The following is a 12,444-nucleotide window of genomic DNA, read 5'->3' as shown; positions in this document are numbered from 1 at the left end:
TGCTGTTTCCTGCTCTCGCCCTGAACTAGACAATTTCATTCACTTTGCTTCCAATTTCCACCCTTCCCTCACCTTCACATTGTCCATCTCCGACTCTTCCCTTCCCTTCCTCGACTTCTCCGTCTCCATCTCTGGGAATAGGTTATTGACAAACATTCACTACAAGCCCACTGACTCCCACAGCTACCTGGACTACACTTCCTCACACCCCACCTCCTGTAAGGACTCTATTCCATTCTCCCAGTTTCTCCTTCTCTGCCGCATCTGCTCCGACGATGCCACCTTCCACACCAGTGCTTCCGACATGTCATCCTTTTTCCTCAACCAAGGATTCCCCTCTACTGTGGTTGACACGGCCCTCGACCGTGCCCATTCTATCTCCCGCACTTCTGCCCTCACCCCTGCCCCTCCCTCCTGGAACCACGATAGAGTTCCCCTTGTCCTCACCTTTCACCCCACCAGCCTCCACATTCAACGGATCATCCTCCGCCAAAGGTGAGCGAGGGCGGCTGGAGAGCGCCAAACTTCAGGAGATTTCAAAGGTGAGCGAGGGCGGCTGGAGAGCGCCAAACCTCGGGAGATTTCAAAGCTGAGCGAGAGCGGCTGGAGAGCACCAAAGCTCGGGAGATTTCAAAGGTCATAGAGTCATAGAGTCATAGAGTAATACAGCACGGATAGAGGCCCTTCGGCCCATCGTGTCCGCGCCGGCCATCAAGCCCTGTCTAATCTAATCCCATATTCCAGCATTTGGTCCGTAGCCTTGTATGCTATGGCATTTCAAGTGCTCATCCAAATGCTTCTTAAATGTTGTGAGGGTTTCTGCCTCCACAACCCTTTCAGGCAGTGAGTTCCAGACTCCAACCACCCTCTGGGTGAAAAAGTTCTTTCTCAAATCCCCTCTAAACCTCCCGCCCTTTACCTTCAATCTATGCCCCCTAGTTATTGACCTCTCTACTAAGGGAAAAAGCTCCTCAGCATCCATCCTATCTATGCCCCTCATAATTTTGTACACCTCAATCATGTCCCCCCTCAGCCTCCTCTGCTCCAAGGAAAACAAACCCAATCTGCCCAGTCTCTCTTCATAGCTGAAGCGCTCCAGCCCTGGTAACATCCTGGTGAACCTCCTCTGCACCCTCTCTAACGCGATCACATCCTTCCTGTAGTTTGGCGACCAGAACTGCACACAGTATTCCAGCTGTGGCCTAACCAGTGTTTTATACAGCTCCATCATAACCTCCTTGCTCTTATATTCAATGCCTCGGCTAATGAAGGCAAGTATCCCATATGCCTTTTTTACCACCTTATCCACCTGTTCCGCCGCCTTCAGGGATCTGTGTACTTGCACACCCAGATCCCTCTGACCCTCCATCTTGCCTAGGGTCTTTCCATTCATTGTGTATTCCCTTGCCTTGTTAGTCCCCACAAAGTGCATCACCTCGCACTTTTCCGGGTTAAATTCCATTTGCCACTGTTCCGCCCATCTGACCAACCCATCTATATCGTCCTGCAGACTGAGGCTACCCTCCTCGCTATTTACCACCCTACCAATTTTTGTATCATCCGCGAACTTACTGATCATACCTTTTACATTCATATCCAAGTCATTAATGTAGACCACAAACAGCAAGGGACCCAGCACCGATCCCTGTGGTACCCCACTGGCCACAGGCTTCCAGTCACAAAAACAACCTTCGACCATCACCCTCTGCCTTCTGCCACTAAGCCAGTTTTGTATCCAATGTGCCAAGGCACCCTGGATTCCATGGGCTCTTACCTTCTTGACCAGTCTCCTGTGCGGGACTTTATCGAAGGCCTTACTGAAATCCATGTATACCACATCCACTGCGTTACCCTCATCCACACACCTAGTCACCCCCTCAAAAAATTCAATCAAATTAGTCAGACATGATCTTCCCTTGACAAAGCCATGTTGACTATCCCTGATTAATCCTTGCCTCTCCAAGTGGAGACTAATTTTGTCCCTCAGAATTTTTTCCAATAATTTTCCTACCACTGATGTTAGGCTCACTGGCCTGTAGTTCCCCGGTTTTTCCCTACTACCCTTCTTGAATAATGGTACTACATTAGCGGTTCTCCAGTCCTCTGGCACATCCCCTGTGGCCAGAGAGGTCCTGAATATATGTGTTAGAGCCCCCGCAATCTCTTCCTTTGCCTCACACAGCAGCCTGGGATACGTTTCATCCGGGCCTGGGGGTTTATCCATTTTTAGGCCAGCTAAAACCGCCAATACCTCCTCCCTCTCGATGTTAATATGTTCGAGCATATCGCAGTCCCCCCGCCCTATTTCTATGTCTACATTGTCCTTCTCCATAGTGAAAACAGATGCAAAAAATTCATTTAGAACCCCTCCTACATCTTCCGGCTCCACACACAGATTGCCACTTTTGTCCCTAATGGGCCCTATTTTTTCCCTAGTTATCCTCTTACCCTTAATATACTTATAAAACATCTTAGGATTTTCCTTTATTTTGCTCGCCAGTGTTATTTCATGGCCCCTCCTTGATCTCCTAATTTCTTTTTTAAGTATCCCCCTGCACTTTTTGTACTCCTCTAGGGCTTCCTCCGTCTTTAGCCTTTTGTATCTACCAAAAGCCCTCCTTTTTTTCCTAATCCATTCTCGTATATCCCCTGACATCCAAGGTTCCCTGTGGTTTTTGGAACCACTCTTGACCTTTACAGGAACATGTTGCCATTGTATGATCTCAATCTCCCTTCTGAAAGCCTCCCATTGCTCCGATGCGGATTTTCCTACAAGTAGCTGATCCCAGTCCATTTTGGCCAGATCCTGCCTTATCCTATTAAAATCGGCCTTCCCCCAATTTAGAACCTTTATTTCCGGCCCATCCCTGTCCTTTTCCATGACCACCTTAAATCTTACCATATTATGGTCACTATCACCAAAGTGCTCACCTACTAGCACTTTTTCCACTTGGCCGGCCACATTCCCTAGAATTAGGTCCAGTACCGCCCCCTCTCTTGTAGGACTTTCTACATGCTGGCTCAAAAAGCTCTCCTGGATGCACTTTAAGAATTCTACACCCTCTGAGCCTTTCACACTCTGACTATCCCAGTTAATGTTGGGGAAGTTGAAATCCCCCATTATTATTACCCTATTATTTGCACATTTCTCTGAGATTTGCCTACATATCTGTTCCTCTATCTCCCCCTGACTGTTTGGAGGCCTATAGTACACTCCCAGCAAAGTGCTTGCCCCCTTTTTGTTTTTAAGCTCCACCCATATGGCCTCATTAGAGGAACCTGCTAATATATCATCCCTCCTTACTGCAGTAATTGACTCCTTAATTAATATTGCGACACCCCCTCCTCTTATACCTCCCCCTCTGTCTCGCCTGAAGATTCTGTACCCCGGAATATTGAGCTGCCAGTCTTGCCCCTCCCTCAACCATGTCTCCGTGATAGCAACAATATCATACTCCCATGTGTTTATCAACACCTTCAGTTCATCCACCTTATTTGCAAGACTCCTTGCATTAAAATAGATGCCATCCAGCCTTGCCCATATATATTTGCCCTGTCTACCAAGCTGACTTGTTTTTTTCTCTATAATTGGCAGCCCATCACCCCCTATTTCAGCTCCCCTCTGTATCCCATCCCCCTGCCAAGTTAGTTTAAACCCCCCCCAACAGTGCTAGCAAACCTCCCCGCAAGGATATTTGTCCCGCTCTGGTTCAGGTGCAACCCGTCCGACTTGTACAAGTCCCACCTTTCCCAGAAGCAGGCCCAGTGATCCAGGAAAGTAAAACCCTCCCCCCTACACCAACTCTTTAGCCACGCATTCATCTGCTCTATCCTCCCATTCCTATACTTACTAGCACGTGGCACTGGGAGTAATCCAGAGATTACAACCTTCGAGGTCCTGCTCTTTAATCTGTTACCTAGCTCCCTAAATTCTTGATGCAGGACCTCATCCCCCTTCCTTCCTATGTCGTTGGTCCCAATGTGGACCACGACCTCTGCCTGCTCACCCTCCCCCTTAAGAATGCCCTGTAGCCGCTCAGTGACATCCCAGACCCTGGCCCCAGGGAGGCAATAAACCATCCTGGAATCACGTTTGCGGCCACAGAAACGCCTATCTGTTCCCCTTACGATAGAATCCCCTACCACTATTGCTCTCCCACTCTTTTTCCTCCCTTTCTGAGCAGCAGAAGCGTCCCTGGTGCCAGGAAGCTGGCTGCTGCTGCCTTCCCCTGGTGAGTCATCCCCCTCAACAGTATCCAACTTGGTATACTTGTTTGAAAGGGGGATGTCCGCAGGGGTTCCCTGCACTTCCTGCCTGCCTCTGTTGCTCCGCCTGATGGTCACCCCCTGTGTAGCCCTACCCTGAGGCGTGAACAACTCGCTAAACGTGCTATCCACGACCCTCTCAGCATCGCGCATGCTCCAAAATTCATCCACCCGCAGCTCGAGCGCCGCAATGCGGTCTACAAGTAGCTGCAGCTGGATGCATTTCCCGCACACATGGTCGTCAGGGACACTGGCAGCGTCCCTGATTTCCCACATGGAGCAAGAGCAGCAGAACACGGGTCTGAACTCTCCTGCCATGACTTACTCCTTTAATTAATTTAAAAATTTATTCAATACCCCAGTTACAGGTATACTCTAGGGCGCTTTATTTACCAACTGTCCCCACTACACCAGAGACCCTAGAAATTTAACACCACAGAAGTCAAGCTTGTATTGAAAAGAGAGAAATACTCACCAACCAATCACTTACCTGCTCCCTGGTGACGCCACACTCTGATTACTTTTTACCTCTCTCCCTGCTGCTGAGTTGGTGTGCCTCTGACTGCTCTCCAGTTTTTATACCGGGCTCCTCACCTCCCAGGCTCCGTGCTCCGACTGCTCTCGGGCCTTGCTGCTCTCCAGTTTTTATACCGGGCTCCTCACCTCCCAGGCTCCGTGCTCCGACTGCTCTCGGGCCTCTGACTGCTCTCCGGTTTTTATACCGGGCTCCTCACCTCCCAGGCTCCGTGCTCCGACTGCTCTCGGGCCTCGCTGCTCTCCGGTTTTTATACCGGGCTCCTCACCTCCCAGGCTCCGTGCTCCGACTGCTCCGTGAGCGAGAGCGGCCGGAGAGCGCCAAATCTCGGGAGATTTCAAAGGTGACGACAGTGGCTGGAGAGCGCCAAAGCTTGGGAGATTACAAGATGAGCGAGAGCGGCTGGAGAGCGCCAAACCTCGGGAGATTTAACGGTGAGCTGGGGCTACAACAGACCGGTGAGTGTAAAGAAGTAAAAAGCAATCGAAGTGTGACATCATCAGAAAGCAGGTAAGTGATTGGTTGGTGAGTATTTCTCTCTTTCTCACTTTTTTCCAAACTTAACTTTTGTGGTTTATAGATTCTAAGGTCTCTGTTGTGTAGCGGGAGTGCTAGTAAACAAGGGCCCTTGAGTATATCATTTAATTGCAGTGTAATTAGTGGTATTGATTGGATTTAATTTAATTTGAATTAATTAAAGGGTAAGTCATGGCAGGACAACTCGGCCCCGTGGTATGCTCCTCCTGCACTATGTGGCCAATCAGGGACACTTCCTGTGTCCCTGATGACCATGTGTGCGGGAAGTGTATCCAGCTGCAGCTACTGGCAGACCGCATTGCGGCGCTGGAGCTGCAAATGGATACATACTGGAGCATTCACGATGCTGAGGATGTCATGGATAGCACATTTAGGGAGTTGGTCACACCACAGGTAAAGGCTGCACAGGCAGGAAGGGAATGGGTAACCACCAGGCAGAGAAGTAGGTGCAGGCAGGTAGGGCAGGGGTTCCCTGTGGCCATCCCCCTTTCAAACAGATATACCGCTTTGGATATTGTTGGGGGAGAACGCTTATCGGGGGAAGGCAGCAGTAGCCAAATTCCTGGCACCATGGATGGTTCTGCTGCACAGGATGGGAGGAAAAAGAGCGGGAGAGCTATGGTGCTAGGGGATTCTATTGTAAGGGGACTAGATAGGCATTTCTGCAGCTGCAAACGAGACTCCAGGATGGTATGTTGCCTCACTGATGCAAGGGTCAAGGATGTCTCGGAGCGGCTGCAGGGCATTCTGGAGGGGGAGGGTGAACAGCCAGTTGTCATGGTGCATATAGGTACCAATGATATAGGTAAAAAATGAGATGAGGTCCTAAAAGCTGAATATAGGGATTTAGGAGGTAAATTAAAAAATAGGACCTCAAAGGTAGTAATCTCAGGATTGCTACCAGTGTCACGTGCTAGTCAGAGTAGAAATAGATGAATATTTCAGATGGATACGTGGCTAGAGGAATGGTGCAAGGGGGAGGGATTCAAATTCCTGGGACATTGGAACCGGTTCTGGGGGAGGTGGGACCAGTACAAACTGGACGGTTTGCACCTGGGCAGGACCGGGACCAATGTCCTAGGGGGAGTGTTTGCTAGTGCTGTTGGGGAGGGTTTAAACTAAAATGGCAGGGGGTTGGGAACCTGTGCAGAGAGGAAAGTGAAGCAAGGATAGAAGCAAAAGACAGGAAGGAGAAAAAGCAAAAGTGGAAGGCAGAGAAATCAAGGGTGTAAATCAAACAGGGCCACAGTAAATAATAATTATAAAAGGACTGAGAGTGTTAAAAAAAACAACCCTGAAGGCTTTGTGTCTTAATGTGAGGAGCATTCATAATAAGGTGGATGAATTAGCTGCGCAAATAGATGTAAACAGATATGACATAATTGGGATTACGGAGACATGGTGCCAGGGTGACCAAGGCTGGGAATTCAACATCAAGGGGTATTCAATATTCAGGAAGGACAGGCAAAAAGGAAAAGGAGGTGGGGTAGCATTGTTGGTTAAATAGGAGATTAACACACTAGTAAGGAAGGATATTAGCTTTGATGATGTGGAATCTGTATGGGTAGAGCTGAGAAATACCAAGGGGCAGAAAACATTAGTGGGAGTTGTATACAGACCCCCAAATAGTAATGTTGAGGTTGGGGGTGGCATTAAATGGGAAATTAGAGATGCGTGCAATAAGGGCACAGCAGTTATCATGGGTGACTTTAATCTACATATAGATTGGGCTAACCAAATTAGTAACAATACTGTGGAGGAGGAATTCCTAGAGTGTATACGGGATGGTTTCCTGGACCAATATGTCGAGGAACCAACTAGAAATCAGGCGATCTTAGACTGGGTATTATGTAATGAGAAAGGATTAATTAGCAATCTTGTTGTGCGAGGCCCCTTGGGGCGGAGCGATCATAATACGATAGAAATCTTCATTAAGATGGAGAATGAAGTAGTTGACTCAGAGACTAGGGTCCTGAATTTAAATAAAGGAAACTACGATGGTATGAGGCTCAAGTTGGCTAGGATGGATTGGGGAACGTTACTTAAAGGGTTGACGGTGGATAGGCAATGGCAAACATTTAAAGATCGCATGGATAAACTACAGAATTTGTTCATCGTTGTTTGGCATAAAAATAAAACAAAAAAGGTGACTCAACTGTGGCTGACAAGGGAAATTAGGGATAGCATAAGGTCCAAGGAGAGGACATATAAATTGGCCAGAAAAAGCAGCAAACCTGAGGATTGGGAGCCGTTTATGATTCAGCAAAGGATACAAAGGGATTAATTAAGAGGGGGAAAATAGAGTATGAGAGTAAGCTTTCAGGGAACATAAAAACTGATTGTAAAAGCATCTATAGATATGTGAAGAGAAAAAGATTGGTGAAGTCAAGAGTAGGGCCCTTTAAGTCAGAATCAGGGGAATTTACAATGGGGAACTGTGGTGATTATTCCTTGATTAGTAAAAGTATTGTGATTCGTTGTTTGTTAACTGCCTTGGGATATGTGTTGTAATCTCATTGGTAGTTGATGATCACATGATGTGTTGTGGCTACCTTAAATTCAGTCCTTTTCTAGCTTTAGTTGGGACTGGATGTGGAAAGATATGCTGCTGATTTTAAAGTTAATAAAGCCTAGCTTTGGAAGGCCAATCTATTCTTTATTTCAATTTATTAACTTTATGTTAGAATGGAGCAATATCTTCAACCAGAACGATTCAAGGCTGACCTCAATTCTGCTGGAGTGGATGATAAATGGAAACATTGGTATTGTACATTTAAAAACTTTTTGGGCGTGTTGGATCAAGAGGCTCTAAATAAGCTGAATATGCTGATCAACTACATTGACCCGGATGTATATAAATATATTTTGCACTGTAAAACTTATGAAGAGGCTATTTCTACATTGGAAAAGATTTTTGTTAAACCAAAGAATGAGGTATTTGCACGTCATCTTCTATCTGCCCGTAGGCAGCAGGTGGGAGAATCTTTGGATACTTATTTACAAGCACTTCGGTGCCTTAGTGTTGACTGTAATTATAAGGCTGTGACGGCTGAAGAATATAAGGGCGAATCGGTACGGGATGCTTTTATTAATGGATTACTGTCTAGATCAATTCGTCAGCGGTTGTTAGAAAATAAGACTCTGGATCTTAAAAGTGCTTTTGAGCAAGCTTCTACATTGGATGTGGCTCAGAGAAGTTCGGATTCTTATGCTCTTTTTAATCGGCCTGCGACTATGGTTTCGGCAGTTTCGGATGAAAAGGAATTATGTGGACTTAATGGGAGTGGTTTACTAGATTTTGAAACAGTTTCTACTTCGGCGGCCATTGCCTCTAGGATTCTGAAGTGTTATTTTTGTGGGAATATCCGGCACCCTCGTCTGAAGTGTCCTGCTCGGGAGGCTGTGTGTAGTAAATGCGGCAAGAGAGGTCATTATGCACACGTGTGCAAATCATCAGGTTCAATTACCTACTCCTCTCCTGGTGTGGGAGGGCCCTCTTCTACCACCTCCTCCTCTGTGACTATTCAGCCTTTAGATAGGGCGTTTATTGCATCAATTTCTGCTGCATTTGCTCATGGCCTAAACAAAGCTATAGTTACGGCTCAAGTTAATGGGTTGGAAGTGAAGGCCCTTATAGATACGGGCAGTACTGAGAGTTTTATAAGTCTTCAGTTTGCGAAGGAGAAGCATTTGAAAATTTCGCCTGTTACGTATCAGGTGTGTATGGCTCAGACGACCCTTACTTCACAAATAGCTGGTTGTTGCTTTGTGAAAATGGTTCTTCTAGGTAATACGTATACTGATATACGCCTATCTGTTTTGCCTAATCTCTGTGCGGATATTTTGCTTGGACATGATGTGTTTCAGTTACACGAGTCTCTTAGTCTTTCATTTGGAGGGACTAAGCCACCTTTATCTATTTGTGGATTAACCTCTTTATCTATTCCTCCATTATCACTTTTTTCCAATTTGATGTCGGATTGTAAGCCAATTGCTACCAAGTCAAGAAGATATAGTAGTCAGGATAGAGAATTTATTAATTCTGAAGTTCAACGTCTCTTATTGGAAGGAATCATTGAACCTAGTTGTTCGCCTTGGCGAGCACAGGTAGTTGTCACGACTAATGAGAGACACAAGAAACGAATGGTGATAGACTATTCCCAAACTATTAATAGGTATACTCAATTAGACGCGTACCCTTTGCCTAAGATTGATGAGCTTATCAATAAAGTATCTCGGTATAAAGTTTTTAGCACTATTGATTTAAAGAGTGCTTATCATCAGATTCCTATTGTTAAGAAGGATCAACCATATACGGCCTTTGAGGCTGGTGGAAAGCTGTATCAGTTTTGCCGAATACCATTTGGTGTTACTAATGGTGTTGCTTGTTTTCAACGGGCAATGGATGCTTTTATAAGTGATAACTCCCTCTCTGACACCTTTTCATACTTAGATGACATCACAGTGTGTGGCAAATCAAGGGTGGAGCATGATTCTAATTTTAAAAGATTCCTTCAAGCTGCGGAAAAAGTTGGTTTAACTTTTAACAAAGAGAAATGTATCTTTTCGACTACTGAGGTAAATCTATTGGGGTATATTATTTCGGGAAATAAGATTAAACCAGATCCAGAACGTCTGCGACCATTGATCGATTTACCTTGTCCTACTAATTCTAAGGCTTTGCAACGAGTTGTTGGACTGTTTTCTTATTATTCTAATTGGATTGCAAATTTTTCACGGAAGATCCGGCCTCTTATTCGGGTTACGACATATCCTCTATCATGGGAGGCCAGGACATGTTTTGAGAATTTTAAAAAGGATATTTTAGGAGCAGTTGTACATTCCATTGATGAGCAGGTTCCCTTTGTGATTGAGACGGATGCTTCGGACTTTGCAATTGGGGCTACTTTGAACCAAAATGGAAGACATTCCTCAATAGAAAAAGAGGCATACGCAATAGTAGAAGCATTGCGTAAATGGAGACATTATTTATCGGGGCGACATTTCACGTTGGTAACTGATCAAAAATCTGTGTCCTTTATGTTTGATGTTAAACATTTTGGAAAGATTAAAAATGATAAAATAATGAGATGGAGGATTGAGTTGGCATGTTACCATTTTGACATCGTTTATCGTCCGGGGAAGGATAATGTTGCTGCTGATGCACTGTCGAGGGCTTATTGTTCTGTGATTCACGGAGATACGCTTATTAATCTTCACAATGCCTTATGTCATCCTGGGGTTACGAGGATGATACACTTTGTACGCAGTAAGAACTTGCCTTTTTCAGTTGAAGACGTCAAGCGGATGACTTCATCATGTTCTATCTGTGCTCGGTGTAAACCGAATTTCTTTAAGCCTCAACGAGCTCATCTTATAAAGGCTACTTCTCCTTTTGAACGTTTGAGTGTCGATTTTAAGGGACCTCTTCCTTCAACTACTCAAAACCGATACATATTTACTGTTGTGGACGAGTTTTCAAGGTTCCCTTTTGCTTTTCCTTGTGCAGATGTATCAGCTGCTACAGTTATTAAATGTTTGACTCAACTTTTTGTCATTTTTGGGATGCCTGCGTATATCCATTCGGATCAGGGAAGTTCTTTTATGTCTTCCCAGTTGAAGGAATACCTTCAGAGTCGGGGAATTTCTACTAGTAGAACTACCCCGTATAATCCCCAGGGTAATGGACAGTGTGAACGATACAATGGGGTGATCTGGAAGGCAGTTATGTTGGCGTTGACATCCCGGAAACTTAAGAATACACAGTGGGAAATGGTGCTGCCTGATGCCCTGCATTCCATTAGATCATTGCTTTCAACGGCTACTAATGTGACCCCCCATGAAAGGCTCTTTAACTATCCGCGGAGATCTACTACGGGATATTCGGTACCTTCATGGCTTACTATGCAGGGACCTGTGTTGCTTCGACGCCATGTTAGATTGTCAAAATATGACCCCTTGGTGGAGGAGGTGGAGCTGTTGGAGGCAAATTCCCAATATGCTCATATTCGATTCCAAGATGGGAAAGAAAGTACTGTTTCAATTAAAGACTTGGCTCCTTGTGGGGGCCAGCCCTCTTCTGAGGATATTAATAATGGTCATGATTCGGATAATGTGGATGCTGTTACAGATACTACGAATATTTCCAATCCGATTGCAGATAATCATACTTCTATTAGTCAGCCTTTGATAGATGTTTATGACCGTCCCAGTTCATCTTCTGAGGGGATTTCTAATCCGGAAACCGTTGAGAATCGGGATATGGATAGCCTTCCTGTTGAAGATACTTCTGTGCCTTCTGGCGTGGGAGGGCAAGGAATTTCACCAAGGTTAAGAAGGTCAACACGAACAAGATATCCGGTCGACCGATTGAAAATGGACTTTTAAATTGATAGCAATGTTTTAAAAATTGTTGAAATATTATAGTATATTGTTTTAGTTGAGAGATACTTAATACTTATGTGTAATGTTATTATTTGTTGTTGTTCATTTAGTATTGTGTTATGTAAATAGTTTTATTCTCGTGCATAGTTTAGTTGTAAATAATTAATTGTAAATTGTAAAAGTTATTAGGTTGGAGTATATTTTAAAAGGAGGGGTGAATGTGGTGATTATTCCTTGATTAGTAAAAGTATTGTGATTCGTTGTTTGTTAACTGCCTTGGGATATGTGTTGTAATCTCATTGGTAGTTGATGATCACATGATGTGTTGTGGCTACCTTAAATTCAGTCCTTTTCTAGCTTTAGTTGGGACTGGATGTGGAAAGATATGCTGCTGATTTTAAAGTTAATAAAGCCTAGCTTTGGAAGGCCAATCTATTCTTTATTTCAGGAATAAAGAAAGGTCTGACCAATTAAATACATACTTTGGTTTTATCTTCACAAAGGAGGACACAAATAACCTCCCAGAGATGTCGGGGAACATAGGGTCCAATGAGAGGAAGTAACTGAATGAAATCAGTGTTTGTAGGGAAATGGTGTTAGGGAAATTGATGGGATTGAAGGCCGATAAATCCCCAGGGTCTGATAATCTACATCCTAGGGTACTTAAGGAAGTGGCCCTGGAAATTGCTGGTCATCTTCCAAAATTCTATAGACTCTGGAAC

This window comes from Somniosus microcephalus, chromosome 20 (genome assembly GCF_052327205.1).
Source record: "Somniosus microcephalus isolate GS21.2 chromosome 20, FLI_Smic_1.0, whole genome shotgun sequence".
In the NCBI taxonomy this organism is placed as follows: Eukaryota; Metazoa; Chordata; class Chondrichthyes; order Squaliformes; family Somniosidae; genus Somniosus; species Somniosus microcephalus.
Note: the sequence above shows the minus strand (reverse complement) of the source record.